At 44.4% G+C, this 14,662-nt stretch overlaps 1 protein-coding gene across 1 annotated transcript in view; it reads right to left on the bottom strand.

The window, feature by feature from the left end:
• Positions 1-14,662, bottom strand: part of LOC132119762 (filamin A-interacting protein 1-like) — a 47,685-nt gene that overhangs the window by 31,490 nt on the left and 1,533 nt on the right. The gene's annotated exons all lie outside the window — the stretch shown is intronic.

Below are 14,662 nucleotides of genomic sequence, written 5' to 3'. Positions count from 1 at the left end.
AAACGGCACTAAATGAACACATCACATAAAACGAGAACCACAACACAGTGTCCAAAAGCTCAATTCAAATCAAGTCACCTTTATTTCTAGTGCACTTTATACAACAGATTGTATTTTAAAGCAGCATTAATAAACAGGAGGGTAACAGGCTCTTCTCTTTTCAGATATACTGCAAAACACTTTGGTTTCTATTGTAAAACAGCATAAAGCATATTTTACAAGTAGAGTTAGTTCTTTTTTCTTTATATAAAAGCAGCAGAAGTCTGTGAGACGAGTGTGTTTGTACAGCATGTTCAGACCGATCAGCGCTGATCCACTAATAAAGCAGAGATGTACTCGCCACACACACTCACACACACACACACACAGAATGCAGGAGTCATGATGTCATCTATAAAACAAAGATGACAGCCGTAGATCTGAATGAACTTGCAGGACTAAACTAAGCCTGTCACTCTCAGGGTTCTGTCACTTGGGCCTAGTTTGTTCTTGGCTTTGTGACAGAGCACTCGCTCTAAAAACAGCTAAAACCGGCCTAAGACAGCTGCATATGAGGTGTCTTGTTCAGAGTTTTGTGAGAGTTAATCAGTTCACACACGTTTCTCTCTCTTCTTTTAGTTTCTGTGTCTCATTCTTAATGTACTTCAGATTAATAACACACACTTGTAGCCTTGCTCTAAACAAATACACACAAAACACACACATTTACACCAAACAAACAATCACACATTCATCTCAATGATGGAGCATGTTTCATTTTCCTCATTTTGTGAGTCATAACGTCCATGTACTGGTATTGCAAAACCACCAGTTTTATTTATTATCATTATTAATTTATTTTACTTTATTTAAATGCAGATAATCTTAATTCAAATACTAAAATAAAAAATAAAGATACACAGCATTAAAAATAAAAAAAACCTTCTGTTTATTTATTTATATGTCAACAGAAGTAGCCTAAATAAAAACACCTCTGACAAAGAAAGGACATTTGAGCCAGTTTAAGAAGGATAAGTCCAGCGTGGCCCCCTGGTGGTCACTGGCCCCTGTCACAGGTCACAGTGCATGAATAAAGTTGGCTGTATATCCGTGATTATTTCAGACTCCTATCTGTGCCCAGTTCAGAGATAATCAACCCCAAATAAGAGGAATTTTAAACCATTTAAAAAATCCCAAAGCACTATACTTACTGTAGGTGCAACCTAAAAACACCAAGACTTTACCATTTCTGGAGCTTTAGTTGAGAAGAGACATCTTTATATCAACCTAAGCATTATATCAACCCACTGCAATGCTTCATTTGGGTTTGATAATTGAGTCGATGCACCAAAGTTTCTCATTAACACAACATCTGTGAGCAGCACGCACGTCTGACTTTATTTACAAAAAAAAAATACAAATATGAATGATTTTTGAAAAGTAATGAAATGATTAGGTCTAAATCACCAATATTTAAAAGAATAGTTCATTAGCTGAAAATCTCCTCACCTTCAGTTCATCTGAGATGAGTTTGTTTCTTCATCAGATTTGGAGAAATGTAGCATTGCATCAGTGTCACTTCTACAAACCTGATGAAGAAACAAACTCATCCTGATCTCAGATGAACTGAAGGTGAGGAGATTTTCATTTTTGGGTGAATTACTTCTTCAGTATTTGCACTTGTTAAAAGTACAAATGACCTGCTTCTTGCGTCAGATCAAGGCTGCATCTCATTTCTAGTCTTACTTGATCTTAGTGCTGCGTTCGACACCATAGATCATGACATACTCATAGATCGATTACAAAACTATACAGGTATTCAAGGGCAGGCTCTAAGATGGTTTAGATCCTACCTGTCCGATCGCTACCATTTTGTTTATTTAAATGGGGTGTCATCTCATTTATCATCAGTAAAATATGGAGTGCCACAAGGATCCGTCCTAGGTCCCCTTCTATTTTCAATATACATGTTGCCCCTTGGTAATATTATTAGAAAATACGGAATTAGCTTCCACTGTTATGCTGATGATACTCAGCTATATATCTCAACGAGACCAGATGAAACTTCCCAATTATCTAAGCTAACAGAATGTGTTAAAAATTTAAAAGATTGGATGACAAATAATTTTCTCCAATTAAATTCGGATAAGACAAAGATATTAATTATTGGACCAAAAAACACCACACAGAATCTTGTAGATTACAATCTGCAACTAGACGGATGTACTGTTACTTCCTCTACAGTCAGAAATCTGGGTGTTATATTAGACAGCAATTTGTCTTTTGAAAATCATATTTCCAATGTTACAAAAACCGCATTCTTCCATCTTAGAAACATTGCCAAGCTACGAAACATGTTATCTGTTTCTGATGCAGAAAAGCTAATTCATGCATTTATGACCTCTAGACTAGACTATTGTAATGCACTTCTAGGTGGTTGTCCTGCTTCGTCAATAAACAAGCTACAGGTCGTCCAAAATGCAGCAGCTAGAGTCCTTACCAGGTCAAGAAAATATGATCATATTACCCCAATTTTACAGTCTCTGCACTGGCTACCTATTAAGTTCCGTATCTGTTACAAATTATCATTACTTACCTATAAGGCCCTTAATGGTTTAGCTCCTGCGTACCTAACTAGCCTTCTACCACGCTACAACCCATCACGCTCCCTAAGGTCACAAAACGCTGGACTTTTGGTAGTTCCTAGGATAGCAAAGTCCACTTAAGGAGGTAGAGCTTTCTCACATTTGGCTCCCAAACTCTGGAATAGCCTTCCTGATAATGTTCGGGGTTCAGACACACTCTCTCTGTTTAAATCTAGATTAAAAACGCATCTCTTTTGCCAAGCATTCGAATAATGTATCTCTTAAATTGTGAGTGTAGTTGCATCTGCATTTTTATTCTTTAGCTTGGGTTAAACTAATTTTACTTTGTTGGATCAGCAGCTATGCTAATGATGTCTCTATTTTGTTTCTATGTTTTGCCACGGGATTTACATCCCACAAGCTCCAGTCTGGATCCAGAACACCTGAGAAGAGATGATGCTGACCCTCAGAGGACCCCAGATGATGCTAACCTTGAATCAACAAACAGAACTAACAAATATTGCTACATGTGTGACTGCATCATATAATTACTATTAATTAATAATATTGATAGTTCATCATCTAGCTGACTACGTCTTGTATTATTATTATTATTTTTATTTTTCTAAAATCCTGTCAAACGTGCACAAACTACTAGCTACTACTAAATATTGTAAAAAGAAACATAATTTTCTGTAAAGTTGCTTTGTAATGATTTGTATTGTAAAAAGCGCTATACAAATAAACTTGAATTGAATTGAATTGAATTTGTCATGTTCAAACGCCTGCGGCATGAAGCATGAGATAAAGACTGTGTGTGTGTGTGTGTGTGTGTGTGTGTGTGTGTGTGTGTGTGTGTGTGTGTGTGTGTGTGTGTGTGTGTGCTTACACAGGACTTCCTATTCTGCTGTAAAGTTTCCTACAACCGCTACGACTTGTTTCTCAATATTAAGTAGAAAAACTTTGAAAAAATTACCTAACAACTTTAATTTTGCCACAGCATTGATTTTCACTTTCAAAATGCACTAAAACTATAAAACACACAAATACAGTCTCAAATCAACTCATTCTTCCATTACACAAGCAAACGTTTTCAGTGTGTATTTGTGGAGATTTATTATGATTGTGTTGTAATTATTTCTACACTGATAAGAATAGTGTTTAATTTACCTTAAAACAATTTCACTTCGAAATCTGCAGAAATCTGAAATCTGCAGTGTGCAGTTCACATAAACATGCCATGAACATCCAGAACATAATGCATCCCATAATGCACTGCAGTGACCTTCCATTTCCTGTGTGATGAAGCAGTTTGTTTCATTAATACAGAAAAGTGCATTACTTTTTATTTCAGTGACGATAACTAAAGCTCATGTGACAACAGCAATTGAAACTTTTATATCTCTGCATAAGTGTTCAACATGCAATTGTTTTTAAATGAGTATGCAATGAACAGTAAATACACAGTGTTCTGTGTGTGTGTGTGTGTGTGTGTGTGTGTGTGTGTGTGTGTGTGTGTGTGTGTGTGTGTGTGTGTGTGTGTGTGTGTGTGTTAACATTCATCTGTAAAGATGAGAATAATCTCATCTCTGGATCATCTTTCTTCAGTTTGCTTCATCAGATCATAAACAGGTTCAACATGCTTCTGAAGCACTACAGTGTGTGAATGATTATGATATGAGCTGCTGTTTGTGTTTAATTACCATCTGCACAATTACTCTGAGATTCACTCATTAATGCCAGTAATTAATGCTAGCACAATATTAATTAATACGTGTCTGAATGAGCAGGTGCCACCCAACAGAAGACATAAAATAACCCCATGCTTTTGAATCTGTTCTTCTTTGTGATGCTCTGAGTCTGTCTTCAGTGCATATGATCGGCCTGCAGCCTCGCGGCTAAAATTAGGTTCACATGATACCCCGACCCTGAGCAAAGGCTGTGAGACACACAAAATACCGGCTACACGGTAAACCGGACATATGGAGCGCGTGCACACACATGACATCCATACGCTGGATGAGTTTAGGCTGTTCAGCACAGCAGCATCCTAACTGACTGATTGTGTCTTTCACAGCTCTAACTTTAGCAAACCTGATCATCTGTCTGAACACGGGAAGATCAACACCTGCACGACTGAAGCCATCATCAAGTGTTACAGCTTGACTTTCCATTAACTTCTGGATAAAACTGCTTATGGTTGGGCGATATGACCAGAAACCAAATATGAGTCATTTTAATATACTGTACATACAGTACTTTACAGCTTTTTATGGCAAGAAATAGGTTGAAATGTAGCAAAATATGAAGAGAAGCAAAATAAACCCAATTAGCCAAATATAAAACCATCAGTCTATTGACATAATGAAGAATCCTCAACGTTAAGAAAGACTTCAGGACTGCAAAAACTAAAGCAAAACCGGATTTCATAATCCTCAAAATCACAGCAAAACTAAACTTCAGCTTAAAGCGATTATATATATCCCCATAAGGAACTGTAATATATGAAATATTTTGTCTTGCATCAAGTGATTTAATATGTGTTTCCCGCGATATATTTATATATATAATTTTCAAGATATTAGATTATAACATTTAGAAAATCTCCAAAGTAAAATTTGTATATGCATGTTAATAATATATAATGATTTTATAAATATTTGGATAAACCATGTATGACAACAATCTATATTGTATTTATATATATATTGTTTGATATCAACATGTATTGGTGGGTTTGGATATACGTATCCAGAAATTTATTACACATACTTATTTGTACATTTTTGTAAAAACACATATTTGTATGAGCTAGATAGAGTATATATGCTAATATATGAAATTGGTCCCATTGTTAACAGGTTTCATATATGTTTTTACTAAATATGACAATATATTTCACATATGGAAATAAAATGTATGTACAGTAGCATACAGGTCTAGCTTTACCCGCATATAGTACATATACCCACATAAAGCCAAGTATACTAACACCAGATCTCATCTGACTGATGGTTTATATTTTGCTCCAAATGTAAATGATCCCATCGTCCAGCTGTGACTGGAAGACATGTTGACAAAATTAACTTCATGAATTGTGCTTTTTGAAACAATGTGTGTGAAAAGTGACATACAAAAAAAGTATGATTTCACAGCAAAAACAAGCCTATTTAATATGCAAATTAGGCTTATGTAGAATGCATCTTATTGGCTGTTTTACACTGTCCCACAGCTGCAAATGATCTAATAGATTTTATTCTTTTGAGTAGATTTGCTTTTCTTGCATGCTCACACACATATTTCACCAGTACAGATGCAGATGGCTGCTTTAGCCTTGGACTAGTTCATGTGTGACTCGATCTGTAACTCAGTTTATGTCTGATCAAAAGGTCATGAAGGGATCGCAACAGAAGTAAATGCAGGCCAGTGATGATCCTCCTAGTTTTTCTCTGCTGATGTGCTTCTCCTCATTTATTAGCTTCGTCTGCAAGAACATCTGCCTGTTCTTAAAACACTTTGCTGTGTATTGATCCAGACAGAAATCAATCTCAAACGTTTAGTATTTCATTTAAATAGTGCTGGAACAATGAGGACTGTACACAATGACAAAAGACACTAGTGCACTGCATACTGTACACTACATCTGCAGCATATAATCATATAACCTACACAAACAAACACTGAGCGGATGGCCTAGAGTGAAAAGAGGCCTAGAGTGAGTCAAAGGCCTAGAGTGAGCAGGGGCCTAGAGTGAGTCAGAGGCCTAGAGTGAGCGGAGGCCTAGAGTGAGTCAGAGGGGTAGAGTGAGCGGAGGCCTAGAGTGAGTCAGAGGCCTAGAGTGAGCGGAGGCCTAGAGTAAGCAGGGGCCTAGAGTGAGTCAGAGGCCTAGAGTGAGCGGAGGCCTAGAGTGAGTCAGAGGGGTAGAGTGAGCGGAGGCCTAGAGTGAGTCAGAGGCCTAGAGTGAGCGGAGGCCTAGAGTAAGCAGGGGCCTAGAGTGAGCGGAGGCCTAGAGTGAGTCGGAGGCCTAGAGTAAGCAGGGGCCTAGAGTGAGCGGAGGCCTAGAGTGAGTCGGAGGCCTAGAGTGAGCGGAGGCCTAGAGTAAGCAGGGGCCTAGAGTGAGCGGAGGCCTAGAGTGAGTCGGAGGCCTAGAGTGAGCGGAGGCCTAGAGTGAGTCAGAGGCCTAGAGTGAGCGGAGGCCTAGAGTAAGCAGGGGCCTAGAGTGAGCGGAGGCCTAGAGTGAGCGGAGGCCTAGAGTAAGCAGGGGCCTAGAGTGAGCGGAGGCCTAGAGTGAGTCGGAGGCCTAGAGTGAGCGGAGGCCTAGAGTAAGCAGGGGCCTAGAGTGAGCGGAGGCCTAGAGTGAGTCAGAGGCCTAGAGTGAGCAGAGGGCTAGAGTGAGCCGTGGCCTAGAGTGAGCCGTGGCCTAGAGTGAGCGGAGGCCTAGAGTGAGCGGAGGCCTAGAGTAAGCAGGGGCCTAGAGTGAGCGGAGGCCTAGAGTGAGTCGGAGGCCTAGAGTGAGCAGGGGCCTAGAGTGAGCGGAGGCCTAGAGTGAGTCAGAGGCCTAGAGTGAGCAGAGGGCTAGAGTGAGCCGTGGCCTAGAGTGAGCGGAGGCCTAGAGTGAGCGGAGGCCTAGAGTAAGCAGGGGCCTAGAGTGAGCGGAGGCCTAGAGTGAGTCAGAGGCCTAGAGTGAGCGGAGGCCTAGAGTAAGCAGGGGCCTAGAGTGAGCGGAGGCCTAGAGTGAGTCAGAGGCCTAGAGTGAGCGGAGGCCTAGAGTAAGCAGGGGCCTAGAGTGAGCGGAGGCCTAGAGTGAGTCAGAGGCCTAGAGTGAGCAGAGGGCTAGAGTGAGCCGTGGCCTAGAGTGAGCGGAGGCCTAGAGTGAGTCGGAGGCCTAGAGTGAGCGGAGGCCTAGAGTAAGCAGGGGCCTAGAGTGAGCGGAGGCCTAGAGTGAGTCAGAGGCCTAGAGTGAGCAGAGGGCTAGAGTGAGCCGTGGCCTAGAGTGAGCGGAGGCCTAGAGTGAGCGGAGGCCTAGAGTAAGCAGGGGCCTAGAGTGAGCGGAGGCCTAGAGTGAGTCAGAGGCCTAGAGTGAGCAGAGGGCTAGAGTGAGCCGTTGCCTAGAGTGAGCGGAGGCCTAGAGTGAGCGGAGGCCTAGAGTGAGTCGGAGGCCTAGAGTGAGCGGAGGCCTAGAGTAAGCAGGGGCCTAGAGTGAGCGGAGGCCTAGAGTGAGTCAGAGGCCTAGAGTGAGCAGAGGGCTAGAGTGAGCGGAGGCCTAGAGTGAGCGGAGGCCTAGAGTGAGTCAGAGGCCTAGAGTGAGCAGAGGGCTAGAGTGAGCGGAGGCCTAGAGTAAGCAGGGGCCTAGAGTGAGCGGAGGCCTAGAGTGAGTCAGAGGCCTAGAGTGAGCAGAGGGCTAGAGTGAGCCGTGGCCTAGAGTGAGCGGAGGCCTAGAGTGAGTCAGAGGCCTAGAGTGAGCAGAGGGCTAGAGTAAGCCGTGGCCTAGAGTGAGCGGAGGCCTAGAGTGAGTCAGAGGCCTAGAGTGAGCGGAGGCCTAGAGTAAGCAGGGGCCTAGAGTGAGCCGTGGCCTAGAGTGAGCGGAGGCCTAGAGTGAGTCAGAGGCCTAGAGTGAGCAGAGGGCTAGAGTGAGCCGTGGCCTAGAGTGAGCGGAGGCCTAGAGTGAGCGGAGGCCTAGAGTGAGCGGAGGCCTAGAGTGAGTCAGAGGCCTAGAGTGAGTCAGAGGGGTAGAGTGAGCGGATGGCCTAGAGTGAGTCAGAGGGGTAGAGTGAGCGGAGGCCTAGAGTGAGTCAGAGGGGTAAAGTGAGCGGATGGCCTAGAGTGAGTGGATGGCCTAGAGTGAGTCAGAGGGGTAGAGTGAGCGGAGGCCTAGAGTGAGTCAGAGGGGTAAAGTGAGCGGAGGCCTAGAGTGAGCGGAGGCCTAGAGTGAGCGGATGGCCTAGAGTGAGCGGATGGCCTAGAGTGAGCGGAGGCCTAGAGTGAGTCAGAGGGGTAGAGTGAGCGGAGGCCTAGAGTGAGTCAGAGGGGTAGAGTGAGCGGAGGCCTAGAGTGAGCGGATGGCCTAGAGTGAGCGGATGGCCTAGAGTGAGCGGAGGCCTAGAGTGAGTCAGAGGGGTAGAGTGAGCGGAGGCCTAGAGTGAGTCAGAGGGGTAGAGTGAGCGGAGGCCTAGAGTGAGCGGATGGCCTAGAGTGAGCGGATGGCCTAGAGTGAGCGGAGGCCTAGAGTGAGTCAGAGGGGTAGAGTGAGCGGAGGCCTAGAGTGAGTCAGAGGGGTAAAGTGAGCGGAGGCCTAGAGTGAGCGGATGGCCTAGAGTGAGCGGATGGCCTAGAGTGAGCGGAGGCCTAGAGTGAGTCAGAGGGGTAGAGTGAGCGGATGGCCTAGAGTGAGCGGAGGCCTAGAGTGAGCGGAGGCCTAGAGTGAGTCAGAGGGGTAGAGTGAGCGGATGGCCTAGAGTGAGCGGAGGCCTAGAGTGAGCGGAGGCCTAGAGTGAGTCAGAGGGGTAGAGTGAGCGGACGGCCTAGAGTGCGCGGATGGCCTAGAGTGAGCGAAGGCCTAGAGTGAGCGGAGGCCTAGAATGAGTCAGAGGGGTAGAGTGAGCGGATGGCCTAGAGTGAGTCAGAGGGGTAGAGTGAGTCAAAGGCCTAGAGTGAGCTAAGGCCTAGAGTGAGCGAAGGCCTAGAGTGAGCGGAGGGCTAGACTGAGCCATGGCCTAGAGTGAGCTGAGGCCAAAAGTGAGCGGAAGCCTAGAGTGAGCAGCGGGCTAGAGTGAGCCGTGGCCTAGAGTGAGCGGAGGCCAAAAGTGAGCGGAGGCCTAGAGTGAGCGGAGGCCTAGAGTGAGTCAGAGGGGTAGAGTGAGCGGAGGCCTAGAGTGAGTCAGAGGGGTAGAGTGAGCGGAGGCCTAGAGTGAGTCAGAGGCCTAGAGTGAGTCAGAGGGGTAGAGTGAGCGGAAGCCTAGAGTAAGTGAGAGGCCTAGAGTGAGTGGAGTTATCATTATTGTTATCATTAATGTTATAGTTATCGTTATCATCATATTTATTGTTATCATTATCATAGTTAACGTTAAAGTTATTGTTATCATCGTAGTTTATGTTTTAGTTATCGCTATAGACGGTTTCATCGGACGCACGCGCCTGGACCTAAGGTAACTTCCGGTCTGTGTTGTGTATATCGGTCTGGCTGCGGTGCCTTCTACAAATGCAGTTAAAGTCAAGGTGATGAGTAGACTGAAGTTGGGCTCAGGTGTTTGTGCTGCGGGATGTGTTTCCCATACATTTATTTATTTTTGGAGACTCGCCACAATTTTAAAACTGATCGATTTTCAAAAAGGCTTCGTTGAATAAACATGAGTAACGTTATGTACTGCACGTTTAATAATAATAATTCCTTACATTTATATGTTTAAATATCAAAACGAGGCACAGGTGTTTTTATATCGCTGTATTTCTGAAGGAAAACTTGCATGTTATATGTCTGATAAAGCAGCGTGTGAGCATACGAGCTCTGCTTTGTTTACAGCTGTTACTGGGGAAACCTCTATTTCTCGCACTTTATGTCTATGCTTTAAAACATCTCCTGCTGGCAAAGAATGAATTTGCATTTTCATTAAGTCTGCCTGATCCACGCAGCAAACATATTTTGTTTGTTATCAAAAAATATCTACTCTAGAGGGACTTGGCTGTTGTTATTGATTCTATTTGGAAGTCTACCGGAAGTTAAGTTAGGTCCACAAAAGCGCGCATGCACAGTAACGTTTGTTTATGTTGTTGCCGTTGAAACCGTCTATAGTTATTTGATACAAAGTGTGGGCCGTTAGTGTTCAGATGGAGTGCAGTGCATTGTGGGATACAGTATTCCGCTGTATGAGGCACATGTTGACAAACGCAACAGATCTGTGGGATCACACACCGCTCACACATGGCCTCCTCTGATCAGAGATCACTATTAGCATGTGGATGAGAGCGGGTGTGAGCGCTGGTGAAACTCAGTGTGTGTGTGTGTGTGTGTGTGTGTGTGTGTGTGTGTGTGAGTGTGTGTATGTGTGAGAGTGTGTGTGTGTGTGTGTGTGTGTGTGTATGTGTGAGAGTGTGTGTGAGTGTGTCTATGTGTGAAAGTGTGTGAGTGTGTGTATGTGTGAGAGTGTGTGTGAGTGTGTATGTGTGTGAGAGTGTGTGTGAGTGTGTCTATGTATGAGAGTGTGTGTGAGTGTGTGTATGTGTGAGAGTATGAGTGTGTGTATGTGTGAGCGAGTGTGTGTGAGTGTGTGTGTGTGTGTGTGTGTGTGTGTGTGTATGTGTGAGAGTGTGTGCGAGTGTGTGAGAGTGTGTGTGAGTGTGTCTATGTGTGAGAGTGTGTGTATGTGTGAGAGTATGTGAGAGTGTGTGTATGTATGTGTGTGTGTGTGTGTGTGTGTGTGTGTGTGTGTGTGTGTGTGTGTGTGTGTGTGTGAGAGTGTGTGTATGTGTGTGAGTGTGTGTGTGAGTGTGTCTATGTATGAGAGTGTGTGTGAGTGTGTGTATGTGTGAGAGTATGAGTGTGTGTATGTGTGAGAGTGTGTGTGAGTGTGTCTATGTGTGAGAGTGTGTATGAGTGTGTGTGTGTGTGTGTGAGGCAGGATCACACTGTGGTTCATGCAGGACCCAGCTGGACGACTGTGTGCTCCTGCAGCTCCTCGTGCGTCACACAGCTGCAGGTCAAAGACAGAAAATAGCTTGATAATTGCCTCTGTCATCTAACGAATGCCAGAGGTGAACAAGGCCACCCTGACACGCTGAACCCCACTGGTCGGATTTAGGCCTCTGATCCCCAGAGACTGGTTGCTTACAAAGAAATTATGATCATCACACAATGAGCGGCAGTTATGACCAATTAGAGCCTGTCATGTGCAGTCACAGTGGGTAAATTTATCCAGATGAGGGAAACTCATACTGTAAGACATGTTGATGTGGAGGCATTTCAAGGAGATGCCCGGAATGACACTCAAGTGCACACCGAAATGTTTTCATGAGATATTAAGAAACCAACACACTTACAACAGATACTTCAGCAGCTGAAGAATTACATGTATTAAGGAATATACGCAGATGACACAATGTGCACCGCACACACACACATGGTTTTTATACTGTACAAACTGTATATTCTATGGCCCTACACCAACCCTACACCTAACCCTAACCCTCACAGGAAACTTTGTGCATTTTTACTTTCTCAAAAAAACTGATTCTGTATGATTTATAAGCGTTTTGAAAATGTAATACCTGTGTCATACCCATGTCAGTATACAGAGTTGTGTCCTGATATGTCACAAAAACAAGAGCACACACACACACACACACTTACTCACTCACTGACAGACTCACTGACACACACACTATAGTCTTTGAGCAAACTGATTCTATTTCATCTCGATTTCTTCAGAAAACCAGCAGTAAGAAGAACAGAACACATGCTGCATAAGTCTCATTATCCAGAATAAGCCTCAGCTAATCAATGTGTGAGATGCTCTGCGAGCGTCTGCTCCTCTGAACACTATAAATAGAGTTTTTTTCCCAGAGCTGGAAACTGATCCCTGATCTAAAACAGAGGCTGGCTGACCCCGAACACTGCTGCTGCTGGGACAACCACACAAAACAGTGACGAGGCCCCGCCCATGACACACCCCCTTTACCATAGTGACCCAGTATACAGATTACACCAGTTAAAACACAAGCTGATCAGAGACACTGTTATTTCAGTATCACTGTGATACTGTTATGGGTTTCATTTTTGTATTTTGGTAGATGTTTGTACAGGAAGCATCAGTAATTCTTGCGGTATATGTTGATGCTCATCAGGCATCTGAAGCTGCAGGAGTTTGTGTAAAACACTGTGATTACAGGATTGAGCTGTTACACGAGCAGTGTGAATCTGTGCATGTACAACATTAAACTGCAGTTGTGTTATTTAACGAGCTCCCAGAAGCTGTGAGTTTGATGCATTTAATCCCACCCTGAAGGTGTCCAAACGCTAATTAACAACATCTGCTCCACTAGCTTCCCCAGTCCTGTCAACCAGAGATAAAACTCCAGCACAAATCCAGCCATTACCACCTGGATGAACAAACACACACCGACCAAACGTAAAATTTTTTATAAAATACAGACTGGAGCTACAAGAACTAAAGCTGATCATCAAAAGAGCATCTTGAGCTATGATCTGAACGTCTGTACAGAATCAGAATCAGAATGAGCTTTTATTGCTAGGTTTGTTTACACATACGAGGAATTTGTTTTCGTGACAGAAGCTCCGCAGTACAACAGAATGACAGCGACAGAACATAAAACACATAATAAAAGAATATAAAAATACAAAAAATACAAATAAGTAGACAAGGAATGACAATATACAAATTGACAATTGTAGGCAGGTATATTACAAAAATGCAGTTATGTATGTACATGTATATTATGTGCAAAATGTAAGTGTATACTAAGTATGTGTGTTAGATAAATTAAGTGTATGTGTATATAAATATAAAATGTAGTGTGTTCAGTGTGTATCAGCTGTTCATAAGATGAATTGCCTGAGGGAAGAAACTGTTCCTGTGTCTGGTCGTTCTGGTGCTCAGAGCTCTGTAGCGTCGACCAGATGGCAACAGTTCAAAGAGGGAGTGTGCTGGATGTGAGGGGTCCAGAGTGATTTTAACAGCCCTTTTGCTCACTCTGGATAAGTACAGTTCTTGAATAGATGGGAGGGTTGTACCGATGATTCGCTCAGCAGTCCGGACTACCCTCTGTAGTCTTCTGAGGTCAGATTTAGAAGCTGAGCTGAACCAGACAGTTACTGAAGTGCAGAGGATGGATTCGATGATGGTGGAGTAGAACTGTTTCAGCAGATCCTGTGGCAGGTTAAACTTCCTCAGCTGGCGAAGGAAGTACAACCTCTGCTGAGCCTTTTTCACAATGGAGTCAATGTGAATGTCCCACTTCAGGTCCTGAGAGATAGTGGTGCCCAGGAACCTGAATGACTCCACTGCAGTCACAGTGCTGTTCATGATGGTGAGTGGGGGGAGTGCAGGGGGGTTTCTCCTGAAGTCCACAGTCATCTGCACTGTTTTGAGCGTGTTAAGCTCCAGGTTGTTGAGAGTGCACCAGACAGCCAGCTCTTTAACCTCCTGTCTGTAAGCAGACTCGTCACTGTCCTGAATGAGGCCGATGAGCGTGGTGTCATCTGCAAACTTCAGGAGCTTGACAGAGGGGTCCTTAGATGTGCAGTCATTAGTGTACAGGGAGAAGAGCAGTGGGGAGAGAACACAGCCTTGGGGAGCTCCGGTGCTGATTGTATGGGTGCTGGATGTGTATTTTCCCAGCCTCACTAGCTGCTGCCTGTCTGTCAGGAAGCTGTTGATCCACTGACAGACGGAGGTGGGCACGGAGAGCTGAGTTAGTTTGGGCAGGAGGAGGTTTGGGATGATCGTGTTGAAGGCAGAGCTGAAGTCCACAAACAGGATCCTCACATAGGTCCCCGGTCTGTCTAGGTGTTGCAGAACATAATGCAGTCCAATGTTTACTGCATCGTCCACAGACCTGTTTGCTCTGTAGGCAAACTGAAGAGGATCCAGCAAGGGTCCAGTGATGTCCTTCAGGTGGGCCAGCACCAGTTTTTCAAATGACTTCATGACTACAGACGTTAGAGCCACAGGCCTGTAGTCATTTAGTCCTGTAATTTTGGTTTTCTTTGGGATGGGGATGATGGTGGAGCGTTTGAAGCATGAAGGGACTTCGCACAGCTCCAGCGATCTGTTGAAGATCTTTGTGAAGATGGGGGCCAGCTGGTCAGCACAGGATTTCAGACAGGCTGGTGTAACACAATCTGGGCCTGGTGCTTTTTTCCTTTTCTGCTTCCGGAAGACCTGGCGCACCGCATCCTCGCTGATCTGTATTGCAGGTGTGGGGGAGAGGGGGGATGCAGGAGGTGTGAATGGTGAGAGCGCTTGATTGGAGAGGTGTTCAGGATGGGTTGCAGGAGTTGTGAATGGTGAGAGCGGTTGTGTGGGGAGGTGTTCAGGGCAGGTGATGGGTGTTCTTTCAAACCTGCAGTAAAACTCGTTCAGATC

This window comes from Carassius carassius, chromosome 38 (assembly GCF_963082965.1).
Source record: "Carassius carassius chromosome 38, fCarCar2.1, whole genome shotgun sequence".
NCBI lineage: Eukaryota > Metazoa > Chordata > Actinopteri > Cypriniformes > Cyprinidae > Carassius > Carassius carassius.
This window is presented reverse-complemented; position numbering and strand designations above follow the sequence as displayed.